The sequence below is a fragment of the Gigantopelta aegis genome, chromosome 14, assembly GCF_016097555.1.
Source record: "Gigantopelta aegis isolate Gae_Host chromosome 14, Gae_host_genome, whole genome shotgun sequence".
NCBI lineage: Eukaryota > Metazoa > Mollusca > Gastropoda > Neomphalida > Peltospiridae > Gigantopelta > Gigantopelta aegis.
In genome coordinates, this window is record NC_054712.1 from 7918981 (window position 1) to 7933948 (window position 14968).

The window sequence follows — 14968 nt, forward strand, 5'->3', positions numbered from 1 at the left end:
TCTCTCTCTCTCTCTCTCTCTCTCTCTCTCTCTCTCTCTCTCTCTCCCTCCCTTCCACTCTCTTTCCATTCTACTTTTTTCTGTCTCTGTCTAGCTGTCTTGTTATGACCATGCACCATGACTGGTATATCAAAGGTTGTGGTGTGTGCTATACTGTATGTAGGATTGAGCATATATACCAAATGTTTGACATCCAAAAGCTGATGTTTAATACATCAATGTACTCTAGTGGTGTCGTTAAACAAAACAAAACTCTTTCTCTCAACCATATGTTAAAAAACCAGATAAGTGTAGTTTAAAATGTGCTGAGGTGTCGTTAAACAAATATTCCTTTCTTTTCCTATCTTTAAACACTTTTTGGACATATTTTATGTACAGTCTTACCGGGTACATCCTTCATGAACTGTTAAACCCAAACTTCTAAGATAAAGAGCCCCCACTGTTAACAAAACATTGGGAGAACCAGAAACTCTAATCATAACCAGCAAAACGCCATTTGCATGTGAATACCAGTGAAGGTTGTGCAAAGACACAAATGTGATAAATCTCTCATTAAGTCAAGTTGGCTGCAATAAGAAAAGGAGAATTTTCCATCATTTACAGCCGACCACACAATGAAAAGGTGTTCGGCCCTTGATAATCAAGCCCCACCTCTTGGCTGGTTGGTAATTATCGTGCATTGTTTGTGGTATGAATAGCCCGGTTTATCTTGGTCACCGGTATTGCAGCTTTTATCTCTCTATGGCTTCTTAGCCGGCAATAATTAATCATTTCATTAGTTGGGGACAAGAGGTGGCAGAGAGAAGTGGTAGCTTTTTCCTGTGCTCCCGTTGTCAATGCAATAAGATACCGTGAAATGTACCTACATGGCTGAAATGTAACAGCAATCAACACCAACCATGGTGGATATCACACTGCTCTGAAAAAAGGTAAATAGAACTTTTATGATTATATAGCTAGAAAAATTAGTAGGATATCGATGACCTACGTTAAAGCCAGAGAGACGGAAAGTGGGTCACATATGGAGTCTTTATATATAAATATATATATGAGAGAGAGGGTGAGAGATAAAACAAAATGGGGGGGGGGGGGGGGAGAAAGAAGGAAATAAGATTGGTGATTAGTATGAACGAAGATATGCAAATTTCTTCATTAAATCTGTCGAGTTTTCGGGGTGGGTGGGTTTTCTTCTTTTTTTCTCTCTCTTTTTTTTGTTTTGTTTTGGTTTTGTTGTCTGTGTTGAACTGGTGTACTAACACCTCGACAGGTAGACAAAGGACCGAGAGTACCCATGGGTGTGTGGGAATGAACAGAATGCGATTGTGTCTCCGGGACGGGCTAATTTCCACCTTCCGAGCTCGTGGTGACGTTGTGTGTCGTGGCCGGTCCATTCGGTGGGCGCACAGGAACAATGAGCCGAGTGCCACGGCAGGTAATTACACCTTTTGTTCTCAATACATTCGGGTTGATGGCCCCTGGTCACTCAGGCTTGACCGTGGCCAATCGGCTTCTCACTTGCCAAACTGGGATACCTGTGTAGTCAAGATGTGGAGGTGGGGGTGGGGGGGGAGGGGGGAGAGTGTTAAGTGTGTGTGTGTGTGTGTGTGATGGTGATATGAGTGTGTAACACAGAGCTATAGACAGATGCAGCCACTTGAGGTGTGGGTATGTGTCGACAGTGCAACACGTGGTTTCCTGTCTGCATATCTTGTCACCTGTTGCCACACCTTTTCTCCGCCCTCTGTATAGATTTTTGTATCTCTGTGTGTGTGTGTGTGTGTGTGTGTGTGTGTGTGTGTGTGTGTGTATCATTGACATGAAATCTGCTGGCTATTGAGAGCTATTGATGTGGAAAATAAAATGCATCTCATTCAAGCAGAGTTGTATTGGTAATTTTATGCATTTTAGTTTTAGGGGTTGTTGATTTTTTAAAGAATGGATTGGGGTTTTTTTTTGTTTTTTTGTTTTTTATTTAATTAATAAAAGAAAAGAAAAGAAAAATTCAAAGCAACAACAATTTTTTTTAAAGAAGTAAATATGTAGTTTTATTTTTATATTTAAAATTATTCACGCCCTACCCCATGCTGATTTTTGGTGACTTGATGTTATGCAGTGCAAAAGTGTATAATAAGAAGCACTGTTTTATTCGTAAATATTAAAAGATTTATGTTGCTGTCAGTTTGGGCTTTTTTTACTGTAAATAACCTTTTACATTTTCTTAATTGGTAATGCAGTATAAAAGGAAAATAATAAAGAAAACATTTATTTTAAATTATTTTAAAATTTCTAATTTAATTTGTAATTTAAAAATAAAACTGGTCTAAAACAAGACCACTGCCCTTTGAAATGTCTCGCCCACAAGGGTTTTTTTTTTGGTGGGGGGGGGGGTCTTTTTTTCTTCTTTTTTTCTTTTTCTTTTTTTTCATTTTTTTTTCTTTTCTTTTTTGATGTAAAATTAATGTTTTTGTTGCTACCTACATTGTTATCACTTAATCTCTTCAGTTTTAAGGATGACAAGACAGAAATTTAAAACAAAAGAAAGTTGAGACAATGAATGAATGAATGAATGAATGAATGAATGAATTTATGTTTATCGACACCCCAGCACAATAATATACATCGGCTGTTGGGTGTCAAACAAAGTCAAGTACATGTATATGAATAAGAGACAATTGGATTCACAAATAAGGAAGTATACTTTTAAAAATAAAGAACTTGACATTTTTTAAGGATGATTTTTTTTTTTTAATTAAAGATTTTTTTGTTTAAATTATTTAAATCTAAAAATGATTGTCACAGTTAAGTAAACCATTATGGTAACAAGTTAATAAAGCCAGTGGTTCATGAAACTGGATCTAGCTCAGTCAGTAGATCTTAGGATCGAATCCCGTCAGTGGCGGCAAAGTTTGTTTTGTTTAATGACACTACTAGAGCACATTGATTTATAAATCATCGGCTATTGGATGTCAAACATTTTGTAATTTTGACATATAGTCTTAGATAAAAAAAACACTGCACTTTTCCATTAGTAGCAAGGGATCTTTTTTTATGCACCATCTAACAGACTGGATAGCACATACCACAGCCTTTAATATACCAGTCATGGTGCACTGGCTGGAAGGAGAAATAGCCCAATGGGGCCACCGACGGGAATTGATCCTAGATCTTAGGCGAGTACTTTACCACTGTGCTATGTCGATCGATCCCGCTCCCATTCGAATCAGTGCACCACTTTCTACTTGGTCCCATGTTGTCCAGTTTAGAGGGATTTTCACTGTAAATACAGACATCATGACCACAGGGTGGGGGTTTCAGGGGATTTGAATGAACCTCCTAAATAGATCAGAATCATGTAAATGTATGCATCCTCACCCACAAAATTAACCCCCAGTCCGATATGAGTAGGGTCAGTGATCACCCCAAATTTTACCAGAAGGAATGAAGGAATGAATTTTTAACGACACCCCAGCACAAAAATACACATCAGCTATTGGGTGTCATAAAAATGTTTACCCAAATGTAAAATAACCCCTAATCTTATATGAAGAGGTCGAAGACACCAAGACATAAAGAGCTCAACATTTAAAAAAAATTACATGCTCCACTTAAGAGAAAATCACAGAACACCCTATTTAAATCCACCCTACAGAAATGCCTATTTTATTTACATGTACTGGTAATATCAGCTTTCAAATTAGAAATTTGTTAAAGAAATGGACTATTTTTACAGCCACTTGATAATATAAAAAAATAAGTCTCGCTTATATTCAGACCGTAATGATTCATCTCGTGGTACAATTTGCGTGTCGATTGTTCACTGTGAAATCTTACACCAGCATAAATAAAGTATTTTAAAATATTTCCACTTGTCTTCGTTGACAGCTTTTATCAAACACACACGTAGGTAAATTCATTCCTAAACCACAGGTGTCAGGATGTAGCCAAGTTGTTGAGCAATCGTCTGAGGTGCAAGGGGTCGTAAGATCAATCCCTATCAGTGGACCCAGTGGGATATTTTTCTATTTTAATCGGTGCCTGTTGAGACATGATTATTATATTAAAGGATGTGGTATGTGCTGTCCTGTAATGTAACTAGTAGTAAATCTGGCTGTAGTACATGTTTGTGCTGTTCTGTCCCGTGACTGGTACATCAGGCTGTGGTATGTGCTGTCCTGTCTTGTGACTGGTACATCAGGCTGTGGTATGTGCTGTCCTGTCCTGTGACTGGTATATCAGGCTGTGATATGTGCTGTCCTGCCCTGTGACTGGTACATCAGGCTGTGGTATGTGCTGTCCTGTCCCTGTGACTGGTACATCAGGCTGTGGTATGTGCTGTCCTGCCCTGTGACTGGTACGTCAGGCTGTGGTATGCGCTGTCCTATCCCTGTGTCTGGTACATCAGGCTGTAGTATGTGCTATTCTGCCCTGTGACTGGTACATCAGGCTGTAGTATGTGCTATTCTGCCCTGTGACTGGTACATCAGGCTGTGGTATGTGCTGTCCTATCCCAGTGACTGGTACATCAGGCTGTGTTATGTGCTGTTCTGTCATGTAACTAGCACATCAGGTGGAGGTACATGTTTGTGCTGTCCTGTCCTGTCCTGTCCTGTAACAGGTACATCAGACTGGTATATACTGTCCTGTCTTGTGACTGGTACATCAAAGACTGTGGTATGTGCTGTCCTATCAGCAAAAGAATACTTAAAAGATCTTTCTTACCATTAAAAGATAGCACTATTAGTAGCTTATGTAGTTATATTTAGAAGGGTGGGTTTTTTTTCACTTTTCTCTTGTACTACCAGTTGTTACAGTTGTGACACACTTGATAGACATTCATTATTCACCACAGTTCCATTCATTTGTGATTTTTGTTCATTCATTTACTTTTGTCAGAAACCCAATACAGGACTCAAAACAAGAAGTAAAATATGGCCTGCTCTTATTTTTTCAAATAGCAAGTCAAAAGAAATATGTTCTACTTGGTGGGGAGGGGGAGAGGAATATGCCCTGCTGGAAATAAGGTGGCACTGGGTGAAGGGAAAGTTTGAGATAGGTTATTAAAAATCTTAGAACATCTGAGATATATTTTAGGGCATTATGGAATTTAACAGAATTTTCCTGTCCTGGACGGTGGAGCCAGCCGAGGTCAGCACCTGTGCCCAGGACAGGCATGCACTACAACAGCTTGCTCTGAATGTGCACATTAAACATTATTCCATTCCATTAACAGAATCACTAGCTAAATAGCAGATGAGATAATTGTACATACATCTGTCTCTTGAAAAATTACCTGTGAATTTTTGGTGGTTTTACCAGGTGAATTTCTATTTTACCTGCTAGATCTAAAAAATGGAAAGCTTTTCGCTTTTTGCAGGCTGCTATTTCGAGCCCTGCCATGGCTGATTCTCCTTGTGCTGGGGTGTCATTAAGCATCCATTCATTCATTCATTCATTCATTTAAAAGACACTGATTCATTAAACAGATATTTTTTAAAGTTTATTTTTTGTTTAACGACACCACTAGAGCAGATTGATTTATTAATCATCGGCTATTGGATGTCAAACATTGGTAATTTTGACATATAGTTTTAGAGAGGAAACCCACTACATTTTTCCATTAGTAGCAGGAAATCTTATATACATCATCCCACAGACAGGATAGCACATACCACAACCTTTGATATACCAGCTGTGGTGCACTGGCTGGAATCAGAAATAGCCCAATGGGCTACCAACCATGCATCAGACGAGCGGTTTACCACTGAGCTACGTTCCACCCAAGATACTCCTTTTATTTCCTAGACCACTGTTAGGAAGCATAGATGATTTTGAAATGGTTAAAAGATGGGTACTAAATAAATCAATTTAGACCACTGTTAGGAAGCATAGATGATTTTGAAATGGTTAAAAGATGGGTACTAAATAAATCAATTTAGACCACTGTTAGGAAGCATAGTTGATTTTGAAATGGTTAAAAGATGGGTACTAAATAAATCAATTTAGACCACTGTTAGGAAGCATAGTAGATTTTGAAATGGTTAAAAGATGGGTACTAAATAAATCAATGTAGTTATGTGAACATCGCATGGAAAGCTGCAAGTACGTCTGTAGTCCATGATGGACAGACCAGTTTGTTTAAAACTTGCATGATGTAATTCATTCTCTTGCTGATTAGCTGTAATAAATAAGTGCTTAATCACGACATATGCATTTCTTTGATGAAATAATTACAGAGATGTAAGGAGGCAGGGGCAGATCCAATATTTTATAAGGGGGGTCACAAAATTCTAAAAGAAATATTTTAGTTTTCTGAAGGCAAATGAGCTGATCTCTTAAAGAAAACAAGATCAGGGTGGTGTGTGTGATAGGCATTTTTTTCAGAATGTTTTTTAATAAAGATGCTCGGAGACACAGTTTTAGACAATTTAGTGGATGAGGTGGGTTTTTTAAGGTAATTAGAAAGGGCACTTTTTTATAGATCCGCCAATGGGAAGTTTATTTATTTTGATTGCTAGCAGTGGCTTCTAGTCTACTTTGGTGGTCTGTGGGGGAGTGCCAGTAGTCGCTTATAAGGGTGGTTTATAGGGGGTTTACTAGTGCTGGTTTGTAGGGATATAGTGGTGGTGGTGGTGGTTTGTAGGTGTGTACTAGTGATAGCTTATATTTATGTACAAATTTCCAGTTTTATTACAGTGTACAGTATTATCTGTTTTCTCATAACACCTGCACCCTCATTCTACCACCCACCCCATAACTACGGCAATCTTCACCTTCCTTCAACACTAAGCACCACTGCCATGCATGCATGTATGAAAACTTTTTTCTTCTTTTTTTTTCCTTCTTTCACTTTGTAATAACACTACTAACCATAATGTCAGATTTGTTTTCTGTACATCTTCATTCTGTGACTTCTTTTCCCACCCATCACCCCACTCCATTATTAAACCAGGGCTCACCCTGTATATAGCCAATTGCTAATTTTTATACAAAATGGCTACATAAGTTAGAGTTTGGCTAATACAAAATTAACCACATTTTAATGATTTTCAAGGAAATACATTTGCGAAAATTGGCCAAACCAGTGTGAATTGTGTGACCTACATACTGGTATACCACACATGCACATATGAGACCATTTGTTATTCGTCACCTCATAACATTTTGTTAAAATCTTTTTATAAGACCTTTTCTGTCAATCCCTGATTATTCCCCATCCCCTTCTCCATTTTACCCTCCGTCCGTAACTTGATATAAATGTCCACCAGTATTGTACATGCACAAATGAAATTATGGGTTTTTTCTACCTTGTAACATTTTACTAAAATCTTTTGTAAGCCCATTTCTGCATATACCTAATTTATTTCCTAACATAACATACCTCCCATTCCCTCCCCTTCTCCACTCTCCCCCCCCCCCCCCCCCACCCCACCAATTACTACCACTGTCATGCATGAACATATGAAGCCATATGTTTTTTAACCACCTCGTAACATTTTATTAAAATATTTTTGTAATTCCATTTCTGTATATACCTGATTTATTAAATAACATACCTCCTCTTCCCTCCCTTCCTTCATTACACCAACCCACCCCACCCACCTTCAAGTATTTAATATAAATAATCATACACATAAGAAACAATATTTTGAAACATCTTTATAAAATCCTTTTGTAATTATTTATTTGCTAACATACCTCCCCTTCCCTCCCTCCCATTCCACCACCACCACCCAAGTATTTGCTATAAATAAGCACCAGTGACGTGCATGCACATATGAAACCATATTTCTTTCTCCACCTCAGAAGATCTTATTAAACTCTTTTTGTAATTCCATTTCTGTATATCCCTGATTTATTTCCTGATAACCCAACTCTCCCTCGCCTCCCCTGGTCCACCATCCCACCACCACCACCTTGCCTCCAGCACTTGATATAAATGACCACCAATGTCGTGCATGCACATATGAAACCATATTTTTCGCTTCCACCTCGTAACCTCTTTTTAAACAACACCATTAACCTTTGTGAGGCCATTTGCGAAATGTGCGAGATTCAGCTCAGTAATTAGAATATTGTACTGTGTGTGTCTATCTATTGATTTCTTTCTTTCATTTGCTTGTCAGTCGCGTTAAAAATAATTTCCTTTCTACGAACTGCTCTAATTATTATGGTGACTAGGATGTTTGCTTAGTGGGTGACCTGGTGTCCTCGAAAATCTTTGCAATGAAATGTACAAGAAGCACATTGTGTGCTGGAATGCTAGCCGTCTTTAGGGAATAATTATTTGCTGTTTATTTCATAGCTGGTGTGCATAATTCATGTAGCTTATTCCTTTTCAAAAGTGTGCTGGATCTGATTTCATCATGTATTTTTAGGCCCTGTGATCATGTATGCCAGAATTAATCTAAACTGTGGAGAGCTGTTTTGTCAAGTGTATGTTTGATAAGCAGTTCTCAATCATAATGGGGTTTTGAAAGAAAACGGGTTTATGCAGGGGAGTTTGAGCAAGGGTTTTAGGGTCTCGTATAACAGAATGGAAATAAGAGTTCAGGGTTTTTCATAAAGGAATTAGAAATAAAGGTGTAGTGAAATTTTATGAAAGAAAAAAAAATTGAAAGAGTTTTGAAATAGAGTTTAAGGGTTATGACAGGAATTTGAAATAGTGTTTAGGGGTTAAAAAGGAGCTTGAAAAGAAGTTTATAATGGAATTTATTGGGGTGTTTTTGTGGTTGGGGTGTATGGGTCCTATTTTTGCAATTTGAAACAGGTTTGTGCTTATCACAAAGGAATTTGAAATAAGAGTTTAGCGCTTGAAAAGGAGCTTGAAAAGAAAGTTAAAATGGAATTTGTGAAGAAAAAGGTTTGGGTCCTAGTTTTGTAATTTTAAAGATGTTTGGGATCTCATGACGGAACTGAAATAGATTTCAGGAGTTATTATAAAAGAATTTGAAATGTAGTTCGGGGTTGCCTTAATGGAATTTGAAAGAAAAACCCAAAGGTCTAGGTCTTGTATTGACTTTGTATTGAATCAGAAAGTTTCCACAAGTACGTTTCTGTTTTCAAATTTTTTATTAGGATTTAAAATGTCTTTCATCAAAGACCTCATTGCTAAATGAGCATGTTTGAATGAACAACTATTATTTTATTGTTTTATTTAGCTGAAATAAAACAACTTATGTGAATATATGTATTTTTTTTGTCAGTCAAAATTATTACCTGCTACAAATGCGTTCTGTCCAGATTTAAAAACTGGAACTGTGTAATTACACATGCAAATGTATGCAAATTAATGTGACCCAGTTCACATTGGCCAAGTGGATTTGTAATCAACAGTTGACCAGACCGTGTTGGCTACTCTCTGAAGACGTTAAGTAACTCAGCTAATTTCAACAGGTATTCAGATGCCCCGGGCGAATGGTTTTTCTATTGTTTCTCATTTGTTTGTCCACCGCTGCCAACCACCCTTGTGTGGAGCCTTTCTTTTCGTTTTGTTTGGCCTTTCATTCTGTTTTGTTTAGCCTGATGACTGACCAGGGTGGTGAGCTCATTTGAAAGGTCTTCCAATCAAATCCTGTGCCCCAGGCAGCGTTATAATGCTGCTTGCCAAAAATACAGCATTTCTGATCTTATTAATGTCTCCTCTACCACCGAGGTACATCCCACCATCAGTCAGGTTGTCGAATGAATGATTGAATGAATGAATGAATGAATGAATGAATTAATAAACGAATGAATGGTTAACGACACCCCAGCACAAAAATACACATCAGCTATTGTTTGACACCCAATAGCTGATGTGTATTTTTGTGTTGGGGTGTAATTAAACATTCATTCATTCATTCATTCATTCATTCATTCATTCATTCATTCATTCATTATACAACAAGAAGGAATTAATAAACGAATGAATGGTTAACGACACCCCAGCACAAAAATACACATCAGCTATTGTTTGACACCCAATAGCTGATGTGTATTTTTGTGTTGGGGTGTAATTAAACATTCATTCATTCATTCATTCATTCATTCATTCATTCATTCATTCATTCATTCATTCATTCATTCATTATACAACAAGAAGGTGTGGTTAGATGTAGCTCAGGGGTAGATATAGCTCATCTAAGGTGTCATGGATTGTAGGATCAATCACCATCAATGGACTTTCTTTTTTTTTTTCCTCTCTTTTTCCTCTCTGTTTTTTTTCCCTCCTTGTTTTTTTGGCATCTGTTTTTTATTTATTTCTTTTTTCCCCTATCCCAGTCAGTGCCCCACAACACTGTACATCAAAGTATCAAAATAATTAAATGTTGGACACCGAATACATGGAACAAATTTTAATTTAGTAATATATTCATATCTTTGTTTTAAGACATTTAAAGCAGAACACAAAAAATATTATGAGAAGAAATTGTAGAAGGGATCATCATGCAGTTATTTTAGGTATTTTAAATAAAGGCAACACAAGACTGTGTGATTATACTGAGCACTTTTGATTTTTCATAAATTATTAAATACTCAAAGGTTTAAGGAAGTTAAACTTGACTGAGGGATCTTGAAATAAATAGAAATTCACTCGTTATTATATTTTTACAGAATACAAAATACTATGTGTTCTAAACATCATATACCCGATATGCTGGATATGGAATTAGTTTATTAATTCAAAAAATTTCTAATCATCTTCTTGATCAAATATCTTGTTTACCAAGGGTTTTGTTGAGATTTCTTATTGATTATAATTTACTCTTGTACTGAAAAATATAAATGTTTTCTGTTTTTGTTATTTTTGTCATATACTGAAGACAAGGACAAATTATTTAATAAAACAAATATTTGTTGTACAGTATCATTAATATTTGTTCTATTTTTAGAATTTGTTCATTGTTCACCATCTACCATAAGTTTACTTACTTTTCTTTTTAATTAAAAATTGTTTTGCTTGAAAATGTACATACTTTTTCTTAATTAATTTGAAATAAAAATAGTGTTTTTTTCCTCTAAAAGCCATGAACAATACACTAGCATATTAATGGGCAAGACGTAGCCCAGTGGTAGAGCGCTCGCTTGATCCAGGATTGATGCCCGTCAATGGGGCCATTGGTCTATTTCTCATTCCAGCCAGTACACCACTATACTGGTATATCAAAGACCGTGATATGTGCTATCCTTTCTGGGATGGTGCATATAAAAGATCCCTTGCTATTTATGAAAAAAAGTAGTGGGTTTTATCTTTAAGACTAAACATCAGATTCTTAATGTAATATATCCATATATACTTACCTTTTCTGACACCCAATAGCCGATGTGTATTTTTGTGCTGGGGTGTTCATTCATTCATTTATTCCAATAGCCGATGATGAATAAATCATTGTGTTCTAGTGATGGTGTTAAACAAAATTAACTATCATATTAAATACTAACAATTATCAATGGATGGTATTTTAACTCATTTCTGTCTGTAACTTTTTGTCTGTCTGTAACTCTTTCTCTGTCTGTCTGTAACTCTTTTCTCTGTCTGTCTGTCTGTCTGTCTCCATTTCGACCAAGTGTTGAAATCACCAGATGTTAGATACCAAACAGCCGTGATTGTAAAGTGGTTTACAACATGCTGAGGAATGTTAAACAACTATTCCTTTCTTTTACTTAACAGACTAAATTCATCAGTTTCCATGACAGAACAATGACAAAACTACATTCCAGTTGTTATATGCTTTTAAAAACCAACACTGTTTACTATTGTTAAAGTGTATAACATAATAGTATAGGTTAATTATAAGACATAATTACAGCAAGTCAGGCTTTGGTCAGTAGCTGGCACCCCTGTAGTGAAAAGTGGTTCGGTCCGTTGACTGGTCAGTGGCCTGCTACTGTGGTGAGGCCAGCTCTTTCAACAGGCAAGTCAATGGGATTTATGGGGTGATCTGCATGAGAATTCACCTGTTGATTATTTTAACAGTCCTGCTGCCTGTCTAATTGGGTTATGACTCATCTCAGCTTGACGGGGGAAGCCATTTTCACCACTTCTGTTGCTGGCTTTTCCCATGGTCAACCATTTTGTTTTCAAACTGAATTACCGAACCTGTAACTGGCTATAGCAAGATGAGACTTGGAGCAAAACTGTATTTAGCAAACCAATTATCTGTAATTATCTGCCAGTTTACATTTTACTAATATTGGTAATGATCATGTTTACTTGTGTCTTAGATTTTTGTATTAGACACGTACAAGTCAATTGATATATTGTGTGTGTGTGTGGCTGTGTATTTGTGTGTGTGTGTGTGTGTGTGTGTGTGTGTATGTGTCTGTGTGTGTGTCTGTGTCTGTGTGTGGTGTGTGTGTCTGTGTATGAATGAGTGGGGGGGGGGGGGGGGAGCAGGGGGATAATTAGTTTTGTATTTTTAAAAAAACAACTGGCACCAGTAGAGCATATTATTAATTAATCATTGGCTATTGGATTTCAGAAATTTTGTAATTCTTACGTCTTCAGAGGATGGTAGGATGGTGCATATAAAAGATCCCTTGCTGCTAATCGAAAAGAGTAGCCTATGAAGTGGCGACAGCAGGTTTTCTCTCTCAATATCTGTGTGGTCTGTAACCATATGTTCGACCCCATATAACCATAAATAAAAAAATTTGAGAGTGTTGTTAAATAAAAAAATTCTTTCTTTCTTTCTTTTTTTCTATTTTAGACCACTGTACAACCCTAACCCTAGGGTCAATCTCAATACCTGACCATCAATATTAAAACTTTCTAGATTTTTGTTTTCATACACCACTTTCATCCGTGTTTAATATCGGAGACCGGGATGTTGTCAAAAGCTTACTGAAACAAATGTCGTAATGTTCTCTAAACAAAGGCTCAAGTCATGTGTTTATGACCACTACTCCCCAGGGACCCAATACGATGATCACTGTGAAATGTCCTTTTCACCTGGAACCCCCGTGATTGAAACACACTAAATCATATACCATCCATACTTCACAAGTTCTCATCCGTACTGTTTAAAACTGGAGTCAAATAGAGCAGAAATTATGTTTGTCATATTTTTTTTAAGATCGTTGAAAGAGAAAATGTAAGTCTGGCAAATGCAACATGCTTTTGAATTAAGGGTTGTTTTTATTCCTTATGTATGCAGAAAGAAAACAATTTAATATTAAAACTGAAATCTCTATTAAGTTATAATTATAAATGACAGTGGTATTTCACAACAGAATTAAAGCAGTTTAATTTTACTGGTGATCATTTACTAAGAATACTTTTTAAAATATTTTTTTAAACACCCAAAAACATCCATAATTTAGTCCATCATTTGCTTATTGTCATATCTGTAGTCTTGTTGCTATTCACACCCCCCCCCCCCCCCCACACACACACACACAATCTATTTGCAGCCTATCATGTACCCATCTTGTGATATTTACTATAGTCGTGGTGTTTTTAATCCCCTTCCTTTGCCAATCTGTTTTCAGTCTGTCATTTACCCGCATTCTGATATCTGCTATAGTCTTGTTGCTATCCCCTCCACAAATCTATGTTCAGTCAATCTGTTACCTACCTTGTCATAGCTGCTCTACACACACACACACACACACACACACACACACATGCACCCCCCCCCCCCCCCCCACCCCCAGTCTATTTCCAGTCTATGACTTGCCCACCTTGTGGTATCTGCTATAGTCTTGTTGCTACACCCTCTCACCCCCACCCCCCAGTCTATTTCCAGTCTATTACTTGCCCACCTTGTGGTATCTGCTATAGTCTTGTTGCTACACCGTCCCACCCCCACCCCCACTCCCAGTCTATTTCCAGTTTATCACTTGCCCACCTTGTGATATCTGCTATAGTTTTGTTGCTACACCCTCCCACCCCCACTCCCAGTCTATTTCCATTTGAACACTTGCCCACTTTGTGGTATCTGCTATACTCTTGTTGCTACACCCTCCCACCCCCACTCCCAGTCTATTTCCATTTGAACACTTGCCCACTTTGTGGTATCTGCTATACTCTTGTTGCTACACCCTCCCACCCCCACTCCCAGTCAATTTCCAGTCTATCACTTGCCCACCTTGTGATATCTGCTATAGTCTTATTGCTACACCCTCCCACCCCCACTCCCAGTCTATTTCCAGTCTATCACTTGCCCACCTTGTGATATCTGCTATAGTCTTATTGCTACACCCTCCCACCCCCACTCCCAGTCTATTTCCAGTCTATCACTTGCCCACCTTGTGATATCTGCTATAGTCTTATTGCTACACCCTCCCACCCCCATTCCCAGTCTATTTCCAGTCTATCACTTGCCCACCTTGTGGTATCTGCTATAGTCTTGTTGCTACACCCTCCCCCCCCCCCCCCCCCCCCCCACCCCCTAATCTATTTCCAGTCTATCACTTGCCCACCTTGTGATATCTGGTGTAGTCTTGTTGCCACACCCTCCCACCCCCACCCCCACCCCCTAATGTATTTCCAGTCTATCACTTGCCCACCTTGTGGTATCTGGTGTAGTCTTGTTGCTTGATACCCATGGGGATTTCCAAGATAAGATCGCCTCCCTGGACCACAGCATTATCTTTATAGCATGGTCATGTTAATGAGGCTCATCTTAAGTGGCAGGTTTGTCCTGGGATTCTCGGACCCCTCGGTGGGGGGCAGACCTAGGTAGTGAATCAAAACACCGGCGAGGTTGATATGCAGAACATCTGAACAGTTTATTTCCCTTTAATTATGTCTTTCTCCATTTAATTAGCTATTTAGTGTTAGTGTGGTGGCTGGGTGTGGGTGTGTGTGTGGGGGTAATAACACTGGGTAAAAAAACATTTCCACTGGAATAACTGGTACATCTCAAACATCAGTATCAAAGGTTATAAGTTAATTTTAACAGTGGTTTTGTCAGTGTGTGAATAACATTTGCATAACAAAGTGTGTTTTTAACTTAGATTGATTAAAACAAATGTCGCCCCTGTG

The 14968-nt window shown here is 37.8% G+C and overlaps 1 protein-coding gene across 1 annotated transcript in view; it reads left to right on the forward strand.

Annotated features, from left to right (window-relative positions):
* The first annotated feature begins 808 nt into the window (after positions 1–808).
* LOC121388097 (zinc finger homeobox protein 3-like) overlaps positions 809–14968 on the forward strand; it is a 116562-nt gene continuing 102402 nt past the window's right edge. The window contains exon 1 of the mRNA XM_041519312.1: positions 809–929. The gene's annotated coding sequence lies outside the window, so the exon portion shown is untranslated. The remainder of the gene's footprint in view (positions 930–14968) is intronic.